This window comes from Chlorocebus sabaeus, chromosome X (assembly GCF_047675955.1).
Source record: "Chlorocebus sabaeus isolate Y175 chromosome X, mChlSab1.0.hap1, whole genome shotgun sequence".
In the NCBI taxonomy this organism is placed as follows: domain Eukaryota; kingdom Metazoa; phylum Chordata; class Mammalia; order Primates; family Cercopithecidae; genus Chlorocebus; species Chlorocebus sabaeus.
The window spans coordinates 71,585,843-71,598,402 of NC_132933.1; the positions used below are offsets into that span (position 1 = coordinate 71,585,843).

A 12,560-nucleotide genomic window follows, 5' to 3' on the forward strand; every position below is an offset into this window, starting at 1 on the left:
CAAGAGAAAGTCATCTTCACTAAAGGAAAACAGGAAAAAAGAAAGAAGGAAGAGAAAATCACAAAGCAACTAGAAAAAAATAACAAAATGGCAGGGATAAGTCTTCCTTATCAATAATAACACTGAATGTAAATGGACTAAATTCTCTAATGAAAAGACAAAGACCAGCAAAATGAATGAATAAACAAGATCCATTGATCTTTTGTCTGCAAGAAGCACGCTTTACCTATAAAGACACATATAGACTGAAAATAAGGAGATTGAAAAAGATATTCCATGACAATGGAAACCAAAGAAGAACAGGAGTTGTTGCACCAATATCAGAAAATAAAAATTCAGGACAAAAACTATACAAGAGACAAAGAAGGTCACCACTTAATGAAAAAGTCATCAATTCAGCAACAGGATATAACAATTTCAAATAATTGCACCCAACACAGAAGCACCCGGATATATAAAGGAAATATTTTTAGAGCTAAAAAGAGAGGTCCGGGAACAGTGACTCACTCCTGTAATCCCAGCAATTTGGGAGACTGAGGCGGGCGGATCACAAAGTCAGGAGATCAAGACCTTCCTGGCTAAAACGGTGAAACCCCGTCTCCACTAAAAATAAGAAAAATTAGCCAGGCATGGTGGCGGGTGTCTTTAGTCCCAGCTAGTTAGGAGGCTGAGGCAGGAGAATGGCGTGAACCTGGGAGATGGAGCTTGCAGTGAGCCAAGATTGTGCCACTGCACTTCAGCCTGAGTAACAGAACAAGACTGTCTGAAAAAAAGAAAAAAAAAGAAAAAAAGAAAAAAAAAAGAGACATAGACCCTAGTACAATAATAGCTGGAGACTTCAACACCCCACTTTCAGCATTGGGCAGATTTTTCATACATAAAATCAACAAAGAAACATCACACTCAATCTGCACTATAGAACAAAGAAATCTAATAAATATTTACAGGAGATCTTCAGCCAAGAGCTGCAGAATGCACATTATTTTTCTCAGTACATGGATCATTGGATAGACCATATATTAGGTCATGAAACAACTCTTAAAGCATTCAAAACAACTGAAATAATATCAAGCATCTTCTCTGACCACAATGAAATAAAGCTAGAAATGAATAACAAAAGGAATTTTTAAAACTATACAAATACATGGAAATTAAACAATATGCTCCTGAAAGACCAGTGGGTTTATGAAGCCATTAAGAAGAAAACTGGAAAATTTCTTGAAACAAGTGATAATGGAAGCACAACATACCAGAACCTATAGGATACAGCAATAGCAATACTAAGAGGAAAGTTTAAGGCTATAAGTGTCTATATTAAAAAAAAATAACAAAGAAAAAACTCCAAGTAAATAATGCATCTTTAAATAACTAGAATAGCAAGGGCAAACCAAGACCAAATGTAGTAGAAGAAGAGAAATAATAAAAATCAGAGAAGAAATACATATAATTACAATAAAAAAAGCATCAATAAAGAAGCTGTCTTTTTGAAAAGTTAAACAAAATTTACAATCCTTTAGCCAGACCAACTGAAAAAAAGAAAGAGAAGATCAAAATAAATCAGAAATAAAAAAGAAGGCATTACAACTGATAACTGCAGAAATTCAAAGGATCATTAGTGACTACTAGGAGCAACAATGTGCCAATAAATTGGAAAATCTAGATGAAATGGACAGATTTATAGATACATACAGCTTATCAAGATTGAACCAGGAAGAAATCCAAAACTTAAACGTACCAATAACAAGTAACATATAAAAGTCATAAGAAAAAGTCTTCCAGTATAGAAAAGTCCAGGACCTGATAGCATCACTGTTAAATTCTACCAAACACTTAAAAAAGACTAATAACAATCCTACTCAAACTATTTTGAAAAATAGAGGAGGGGATAATTTCAAATTCATTATATGATAGTAGTTTTCACCAGATACCAAACCAAAAAGAAATTAAAAATTAAACTACAGAAAAATATCTCAGTTAAATATTGATGCAAAAATCCTAAATATAATACTAATAAACTGAATTCAACAGTACATTAGAAAGATCATGACGAAGTGGGATTTCTCCCTGGGATGCAGGCATGGTTCAATATATGAAAACCAATGTGATACATCATATCAACAGAATGAAGAATGAAAACCATATGATTATTTCAATTGATGCTGAAAAAACATTTGCTAAATTTCAACATCCCTTATGATAAAAACACTTAAAGAACTGGGGATAGAAATACCTATCTCAACATAATAAAAGCAATATACGATGAACCCACAGCTAGCATCATACTTAATGGGGAAAAACTGAAAGCCTTCCCTATAGTATCTGGAACAAGACAAAGATTCCCACTGTCACCACTGTTATTTACATAATACTGGAAGTCCTAGCTACAGCTATCAGAGAACAGAAAGAAATAAAGAGCATTCAAATTAGAAAGACAGAAGTCAAATTATCCTTGTTTGCTGATGATAAGATCTTATATTTGGAAAATCCTAAAGACTCCACAAATCGATTAGAGCTGATAAGCCAATGGAAATTAAACAACCTGCTTCTGGGAGAACAATGAAATTAAAGCAGAAATCAATAAATTCTTCTGAGGTAATGAGAATAACAAATACAACATTCCTATAGCTGAGAAACAGCTAAAGCAGGGTGCAGAGGAAACTTTACAGTGCTACATGCCCATGTCAAGAAAGTAGAAAGATCTCAAATTAACAATCTAGGACTACAAGCTGAACTAGAAAAACAAGAGCAAAACAACCTCAGAGAGCAGACGACAAAAAATCACTAAAATCAGAGCTGAACTGAATGAAATTGAGATATAAAAAACATACAAAAGATCAAGAAAACTAGAAGTTGGTTATTTGCAAGAATAAATAGAATTAATAGACCATTAACTAGACTAATAAAGAGAGAGAAAACCCAAATAAACACAGTCAGAAATGGCAAAGGGAATATTACCACGGATCCCACAGAAATACAAATAAATAAATAAATAAATAAATAAATAAATAAATAAACCCTAGGAGACTATTACAAATATCTCTGTGTACACAAACTAGAAAACCTGAAAGAAATAGGTGAATTTCTGTAAACATATAACCTCCCAAGATTGAACTAGAAAGAAATTGAACAGACAAACAGACCAAAAATGAGTTCCAAAATCAAAACAGTAACAAAAAGCCTACAATCAGAAAAAAAGCCCAAGATCAGACAGATTCATATCCAAATTCTACCAGATGTATAAACAAGAGTTTATAAACAAGAGTACCATTCTGATTGGTACTCTTCCAAAAAATTGAGGAGGGAATCCTAACTCACTCTATGAGGCCAACATCATTCTGATACTAAAACCTGGCAGACACACACACACACACACACACACACAACTTCATGGCAATATCTTGGATGAACAGAGTTGCAAAAATCTTCAACAAAGTACTAGCAAACCAAATCCAACAGCATATCACAAAGCTAATCCACCTTGATCAAGTATGTTTCATCCCTGAGATGCCTGGTCAATTCAATGCACACAAATCAATAAATGTAATCCATGACATAAACAGAACAAAACAAATAATTATCTCAAAAGATGAAGAAAAGCCTTCAATAAAATGTAATATCCCTTCAGGTTAAAGGAAAAAAAACCTCTCAACAAACCAGACACTGAAGGGACATATATTTAAATAGGAGCCATCTATGACATATTTGAGGAGCCTAAAATAATAGGAGCCATCTATGACAATCTCTGAGCGGTATCATACTAAACAGGCAAAAGCTGAAAATGTTCCCCTGGAGAACTGGAACAGAAAAGATGCCTTCTCTCAACACTCCTATTCAACAAGATACTGGAAGTCCTACTCTGAGCAATAAGGCAATAGACAGAAATAAAAGGCATCCAAATAGGAAGAAAGGTAGTCAAAATATCTATGGATTTCAAATGATATGATTCTTTACCTAGAAAACCTCTTAGTCTCTGTCCAAATGCTCCTTGATGTCATAAACAACTGCAGCAAAGTTTCAGGATAAAAATCAATGTACAAAATTGCCTGCAATTTTTATATAAGAACATGCAAGCTGAATGTCAAATCAAAAACACAATTTCATTCACAATATGCATCAGAAAAAAAAGAATAAAATACCTAAAAATACAGCTAATCAGGGAGGAGAAAGATCTCTAAAATGAGAATCACAAATCACTGTTGAAAAAAAATCAGAGATGACACAAATAAAAACATTCCATGATCATGGATAAGAAGCATCAATATTATTAAAATTGTCATACTGTCCAAAGCAATTTACACATTCAATGCTACTCCTCTCAAACTACCAATGAAACTCTTCACAGAATTAGAAAAAAACTACTTTAAAATTAATATGAAACTAAAAAAGAGCCTGAATAGTTAGAACAATACCATACAAAAAGAAAAAAGGTTGAGGCACCACATTATAAGACTTCAAACTATACTAAAACTCTGTAGTAACCAAAACAACATAGTAGTGGTGAAAAAAGAAAAAACCAAACACATATACCAATGGAACAGAAGAGAAAACCCAGAAATAAAACAGCACACCTACAACCATCTGGTCTTTGACAAAGCCAACAAAAACAAGCAATGGGGAAAGGACTTTTTAGTTCGAATAAATGGTGCTGAAATAACTGGCAGCAGAAGATTGAAACTGGGTTCCTTATTCCATATACAAAAATCAACTCAATATGGATTAAATATTTAAATGTAAAACCTAAAAGTATAAAAACCCTTGACAAAAACCTACGAAACACCAGACATAGGGCCTGGCAAAGATATCATGATGAAGATGGTAAAAGCAATTGCAACAAAAACAGAGACCTAATTAAACTAAACAGCAAAAGAAACTATCAGCAGAATAAACAGACAACCTACGAAATGGGGAAAAAAAATTGCAAACTATGCATCTGGAAAAGTTCTAATATCCAGAATCCATAAGGAACTTAAACAAATTAACAACAACAAAAAATGCCACTCCACTAAAAAGTAGACTAAGAACATAACAGACACTTCAAAAGAAGACATACATGTGGCCAAGAAGCATATGAAAAAATGTTCAACACCACTAATCTTTAGAGAAATGCGTATCAAAACTGCAACTAGATACCATCTTACACCAGTCACAGTGATTATTATCAAAAAGTCAAAAAATAACATATGCTGGTGAGGTTGCATAGAAAAGAGAATGCTTGCACACTTCTGGAGGAAATGTAAATTAGTCCAGCCACTGTGGAAAGCAGTTTGGAAATATCTCCAAGAATTTAAAACAGAACTACCATTTGACCCAGAAATTCCATTATTGGGTATATACCCAAAGGAATATAAATTATTCTACCATAAAGACACATATGCACACATATGGTTATTGCAACACTGTTCATAATAACAGAGATGTTAAATCCACCTAGATGCCTATGAATGGTAAACCGGATAAAGAAAATGTGGTACATATACACCATGGAATATTACACAGCCATAAAAAAACAATAAGATTGTGCTTACTGCAGCAACATGGATAGAGCTGGAGGCTATTATCCTAAGATAATTAATGAAAGAACAGAAAATCAAATACTGCATATTCTCACTTGTAAGTGAGAGCTAAACCTTGAGTACACGTGGACACAAAGAAGTGAACAATATACATCAGGACCAACTGGAGGGTGGAGGATGAGAGGAGGGTTAGGGTCAAAAAACTAGAAATAAATATCAGGAGAATATTTGGGAAATTCACAAATACGTAGAAATTAAATGGCCCACTCCTAAATAGCCAATGAATTAAAGAAGGAATCCCAAAATGAGTATGAAAATATCTGTAGATTGATATAAATGAAAACACAACACACCAAAAAATTAAGACACAGTGAAATCTGAAGCTTAAAGGAAAGGCTTCATTTTAATATTCCCAAAACAATAAAGATCTCAAACAAATACCTTAACCTTCCACCTTAAGAATTAAAAATAGGAAAACAATCTAAATCCAAACCAAGAGAAGAAGAGAAGGAGGAAATAATAAATATTAGTGTATAAATAAATGAAATAGAGAATAAAAACAATAGAGAAAAATCGACAAACTCAAATGTTTGCTCATTGAAAACATCAAGAAACAGGGCCAAATTTTATCAACATGGACAGAGAAAAAAAGGAAAGATGCAAACTGCTAACATTAGGAATAAAAGGGGGTACATTGCTACTGAACTTATAAAAATAGAAAAGATGGTAAGGAAATGCAATATACCATATGCCAACAAACAGGTATATTTGAGCCAAGACAATTTGACTAAGAAAAAAAAAATAAAGTAATACACCTTGTAAATAAGAAGTAAAACTACCTCTATTTATGGATGACAGTATGTTGTAAGTAGAAAATCCTAAGGAATCCAGCAAATAATAATTAAAACTATCAAACAATTTGAACAAAATTGAACTTCAACAAGATTGCAGAATACAAGACCAATATTGAAAAAAAAATTGTGTTTCTCTATATTAGCAGTGAATAATCTGGAAGTAAAATTAACAAAGAGATTCTATGTATAATATTATAAAAAATAAAAGAATAAGAATTAATTTAACGGAAGAATTTCAAAACTTATTTTCTCAAAATAACAAAACATTGTTCGAAGAAATTTTTAAAGACCCAAATAAAGAAAAAGTCAATAGCTCATTCATGGATTAGAAAGTTTAATGATGTTAACATGCCAATATTCCACAAATTGAATGGCAATCCATATCAAAATCCTGGATAGCTTTTTTTGTTTGTTTGTTTGTTTTTAGAAATTGACCAGATGATCCTTAAATTTATATGGAAGTGCACGGGACTCAGAATAGTCAAAACAGCAATATTCACAATAGTCAAAATATAGAATTAACCTAAGTGCCCATTAGTGGATGAATGGATAAAGAAAATGTGATACAAAAACAATGGAATGTTATTCAGTCATAAAAAAAGAATGAAATCCTGTCATTTGCAGTAACATTGATGGAACTGGAGGCCATTATGTTACGTGAAGTAAGGCAAGCACAGAAAGACAAATATTGCACATTCCTACTCATATAGAGGAACTAAAAAAGTTTATCTCATGGAGGTAGCAAGTGGACTATCGATTACCAGAGGCCAGAAGAGGAGAAGGGAGTGGAATAAGAGGGGACAAAAAAAGGACATAAGTGTATTTATTGCCACTGAACTGTATACTTAAAATGGCAATGATGGTAAATTTTTAAAAATTAAAAATAAAAGAAGAAAATGAAGGATGGAGCCATGAGACAAGGAATGTGGCAGCTCTAGAAGCTTGAAAAGACAACACAATAAATTATCTCTTAGAGTCTTCAGAAGGAACACAGTCCAGCTAACACCTTGATTTTGGCCCAGTGAGACTTGTGTCAGATCTCTAACTTACAGAACTGTAAGATAATAAATTTGTAATACTTAAAAACTATATAGTCTATAGCCTTGGAAGAAATATATTTGTAGAACAGAAGCCAGCAAATTTTGTTTGTAATGGACTAGAGAGTAAGTATCTTTAGTTTTGTAAGTTACATAGTCTCCATTTCAACTACCCAACTCTGTCTTTGTAGCATGAAGGCAGCCATAGACAATATGTAAGGAAATAGACATGGCTGTGTCCTAATAAAACTTTATTAATTAACACTGAAGAAAGAATAGTCAAAACAATCTTGGAAAAGAAGAAAAAGTTAAAGGACTTATACTTTATGATTTTAAAAGGTTGCTACTAAACTAAAGCAATCAAGACTATAGAGTACTGGCATAAAGAGAAACATACAGCTCAATGAAATGGAATTAAGAACATAAGAATAAAGCCTTCATATTTAAGGTACATTGATTTTCAACAAGGGTGCCAGGACAAGTTACTCAGGAAAGAATAGTCTTTTCAGCAAATAGTACCCTAACAATTAGATATTCTCATGCAAAACGAGGAAGGTGGACTCCTACTTCATACCATAAACAAAAATTTACTCAAAATGAGTCATAGACTTAAATATAGGCACTAAAATGATAAAACACTCAGAAGAAAACATAAGTGCAAGCTTTGTTACATTGGATTTGGCAAAGCCTTGTTAGATATTACAAAGCACAAGTAATCAAAGAAAAAATATATACATTGAACTTCAAAATTAAATAATTTTGTATGTAAAAGTACATGATCAAGACACTGAAAATATAATCCATAGAATGGGAGAAAATATTTAGAAATTATATAACTGATAAAGGTATAGTATCCAGAATATGTGAAGAACTATTACTACTCAACCACAAAAAGGCAAAAAATTCAATTTAAAAGTAAGCAAAGAATTTTCAGATATTTTTCCAGAAAAGATATGCAGAAGGCTAACAAGCACATGAAAAAAAAAAAAATGCTCCACATCATTAGTCATCAGGGAAGTGCAAATCAAAACACCATGAGATATCACTTCAGACTGACTAGAATGGCTATGATTTAAAAATGGACAATAACAAATGATGATAAAGTGGAAAAATTAGAATGCTCCAACATCGCTGATTGGAATGGAATATGGTGGCATTCCAGGAAAACCAATTTGGCATTTCTTCAAAAAGTTAAACATAGCAGTTACCATAGAACCCAGCATTTTCACTTTTATATATATAACCAAGATAAATGAAAACATATCCCCACACAAAAACTTTTACACAGATGTTCATAACTACGTTATTTATAATAACCAAAAAAGTTAAAAATCAAAATGCTCAACAACCGATAAATGGGTAAACAAAATTTTGTATATTCATACAACGAAGTATTTTTCATCCATAAAAAGAATGAAGTATTTATAACATGCTACAACATGGATAAAACTTGAAAGCATTATACTACATGAAAGAAGCCAGTCACAAATGGCCATTTATTTCATGATTCAATTTATATGAAGTGTCCAGGAAACACAAATTCACAGAAACAGAAAGTAGATTAGTAATTGACAAGAACTTGGAGGAGAGAGTAATAGGAACTGACTGTTAATGAGCATGGAGTTTATTTTTGGGGTAACAAAAATGTTCTGAAATTAGATAGTGGTGGCGATTGCACAACTTTGTGACTATACTAAAAACAAATGAAACAAAAATGTACAAACAAAAATTGTACATTTTAAAGCGAAACAGATGTAATTTATGGTGTGTGAATTATAAATCTGTTATTAAAAAATATTCCGGGCATCCGTAGCCAAAATTATACTATAAATAATAGTCTTGGCTGTGCCCGGTGGCTCATGCCTGTAATTCCAGCACTTTGAGGGGCAGAGGAGGGAGGATCCCTTGAGCCCAAGAGTTACAGATCAGCCTGGGCAACATGGTGAAAACCCCTGTTTATTAAAATAATAATAATAATAATAATAATAATAAATTTAGCCTAATGTGGTGGCACATGCCTGTAGTCCCAGCTATGTGGGAGACTGAGGTGAGAGAATCGCCTGGGCCAGGGAGGTTGAGGCTGCAGTGAGCCATGATCACCCCATGCCACTGCACTCCAGCCTGGGCAACAGATTGAGTCCCTGTCTCAAAAAAAGAAAAAAAAAAAAAAATGTTGAGAATAATAGAAGCTGGCATAAGAGGCATATGTCCACCTATGAGGTTCATAGACTAGACTAAGGAGGTAAAGCATCACAGATAATAATACAGTCCTATTCCAGTTATGCTTTCTTAGAAAGGGCTCTGAGAACAGAACATCTGAAAAATGAGGAAGCATGCGTCCTTCTTTAGACTTAGAATCCTGGAAGACAGTAGCTTCCCAGAGGTTCCTGGCATCAACATGTTATCAGGGATGGAGGGAACTTCACATGGCACAGCAAGATACAGGGGTAGTTATATTTTCTCATACTACCAAAAAATGATGAAGTACAACAAGAGAGGGGATGGGAGAAGGAGGGAGGGAAAAAGAGAGAAATCCTCACGGGTTGTGATTTTGATTTTGAGAAGTAAATACTGCAGAGGGTGGGGGATTAGGTGAAGTGTAGTTTGGGCAAATAAAATATGTAATTGAAGCCATCTATGCAGATTCTAACATAGGGGAAACATTAGCTAAAGAGAGATGGATTTCCATGCTTTAGCGGATGCCAGTACGGACAGACATTAATGACTAAGTGCCTCCTTGCAGATGCCATGATACTATTTGAGCAGCTGGAAATGTATATGCCACACTGGGGAAAGAGGATGAGGTGAGGACAAGCTCTTGTTAGACTGAATTTGAACCCAAAAATAACTGAGAAACCTTAAAGTTACTTGAGCTTACCCAGAATTGATTAATACCAAACTTCAGCCACTAGGTGGACTCAAAACTCAAGGGTGAAATTAAGTTTGGTTATAGAAAAATAATGACTTTTGGAACACTTGAATAAATGGCTTATGAAAGTCACAATTCCTGTATAAATTATATTAATACAATAGAACAAATTTTAAAAATTTACTATTAAATTTAAATGTATAATCAAAAACTACTCATATTTTCTTTCATGAATGAACTTCCAATCCCTTACGCAAGTTTTATTTCCAGATAACAGAATCCAGGATTGGATAAGACTTCATAAAACACCTTGTTTCATGCACTCTCCTTAACTGTACCTGCGCCCTCCCTGAATATCTTCAGTGACATAGAAATTCAGAATTCACAATGCAGCCCATTCTATTTTGGACTGTTGTAAATGTTAAAATATTTTTTTAATGATCCAAAATCTATCTCGAATGCCTATAAGCTGGTCTTCATTCTGGTCTGAATAATTTATTTATTCCTTTGATAAATATGTAACAGACACCGTGCTGGGCCTGGAAGTTGTAACAGGAAACACGACAGTCATAGTGTAGAGGCTAAGACACACATTAAACACAGATCAAGCACCCTTATCTTTTCCTGTCTTACACAAAAGCAGCGGGTTATAAAGGAATTTAGGAGAAAGCCAATACAACAAACCACCTTTTCACAAGTAGTGCCTGTTTGTCAAGATAGTTATTGAAATAAATGGTTCATGAAATCTGAAATAGATGAGGAGGAAAGTGAAAATAGAAGGAGGCTACCATAAAGGAAAAAGTCGGAGGCATCAATGGACTAGAAGTGAAAGAACAATTATGGTAAGAGTGTTTGCATAAACCCTCTGGAAGATAGGAGACTCTCATGAGAAAATAGGATGCTTGATGAAGATTAGCACATTTGGGGGTGTCTTCAGTAACAACATCTCTGGAAGTTAGTCAGTACTATAGCATAATCTAACATCTTCATTTCCAGCTGCTAAGGACTGAGTGTATCTCCCCTAAATTTTTATGTTATAATTATATCCAATAATATGATATATTCAGAAGCAGAACTTTTGGGCGGTAATTAGGGTTAGATGAGATCAGGTGGGTAGGGTCCTCATGATGTGATTAGTATCCTTATAAGAAGAGAAGGTGACCAGAGCTCTATCCACCACATGAAGATACAATGAGAAGGTGGCTGTCTGAAAGCTAGGAAGAGGGCTTACCAAGAACGGAATCTCCCACCTTTATCTTGGGCTTCTCGCCTCCACAACTGTGAGAAAATACATGTCTGTCGTTTAAGCCATTCATCTATGTTATTTTATTATAGGAGCCCCAGAAGACTAAGACAACAACCTTGAATCTGTTTTCTGGTGTACAAAGAAAATTGTAACCTCAAATATAATTTTCCATCACATAGATTAAATTAGTTATTTTTGGTAAATCACCTACAAATGTTGCTTGACACATAATAAGCACTCAATAAATGTTACATTATTATTATTATCATTACTATTGTTACTACCATTATATTTACTTCAATCTCTCGAATGAGTCACAAGAAACTTAAGAATCTTTGGAATTTGCAGGAGGAAAAGAAAGTTAAAAAAAACTGCATGAATAATATTTTAACATTTGTGCAGACTTTACTGTTGGTTTACAAAGCATCTCCAAACACATTATATATACATATTATATATGCAGAGCATATATGCTTATTATATATTTTTATATGCAGAGTATATATTTATAAATATATATATACATATATAATTTTCACAGTATTCATTTGAGGTATAAGTAGCAAAAGTAGTAACCTGATTTTACAGATGAGGCAGTGACTCGCAAAAGCTCTGATAATAGGCAATCTATAGTGTGAGCCTGATTAATCTGACCTCACATCTGGTGTTCTTTTTTCTCTACTGCCTCCCTTGATAATAATAGAGCTGAAAAAGAAACCTTAAAAAGCTAACCGGTCCAAATCAGTCTAAGTTTAAATGGAGAGCAGGAAATCTAAAATAATTATTCAGAACTTTATCATTATTTTCTTGATTACTTTGTAAAATTCTCTCAGAAAAGCCTTCTTTCTGGCTTCTGTACCTGTTCCTCAGAACTGTGTTCTTCTGTCCCTTCCACCTGAGGAGTTATTCCTGTAATTAGTTGTTCTTTCCACACATGAGACTCCAACATCCTTTTCTTTCTCTTCTGCACTAGACACTTCTTCCTAAAGGAAGACAACACTGCTTTACTTGTAGAAAAACAGCACATAGTTTTATTTCTCT

At 33.6% G+C, this 12,560-nt stretch overlaps 1 protein-coding gene across 2 annotated transcripts in view; it reads right to left on the reverse strand.

Moving 5' to 3' along the window:
- The window catches only part of LOC103232265 (TLR adapter interacting with SLC15A4 on the lysosome-like), a 103,065-nt gene that overhangs the window by 71,464 nt on the left and 19,041 nt on the right, over positions 1-12,560 (reverse strand). For both annotated transcript variants that reach the window (XR_497116.3, XR_497115.3), the window contains exon 2: positions 12,379-12,502. The gene's annotated coding sequence lies outside the window, so the exon portion shown is untranslated. The remainder of the gene's footprint in view (positions 1-12,378; positions 12,503-12,560) is intronic.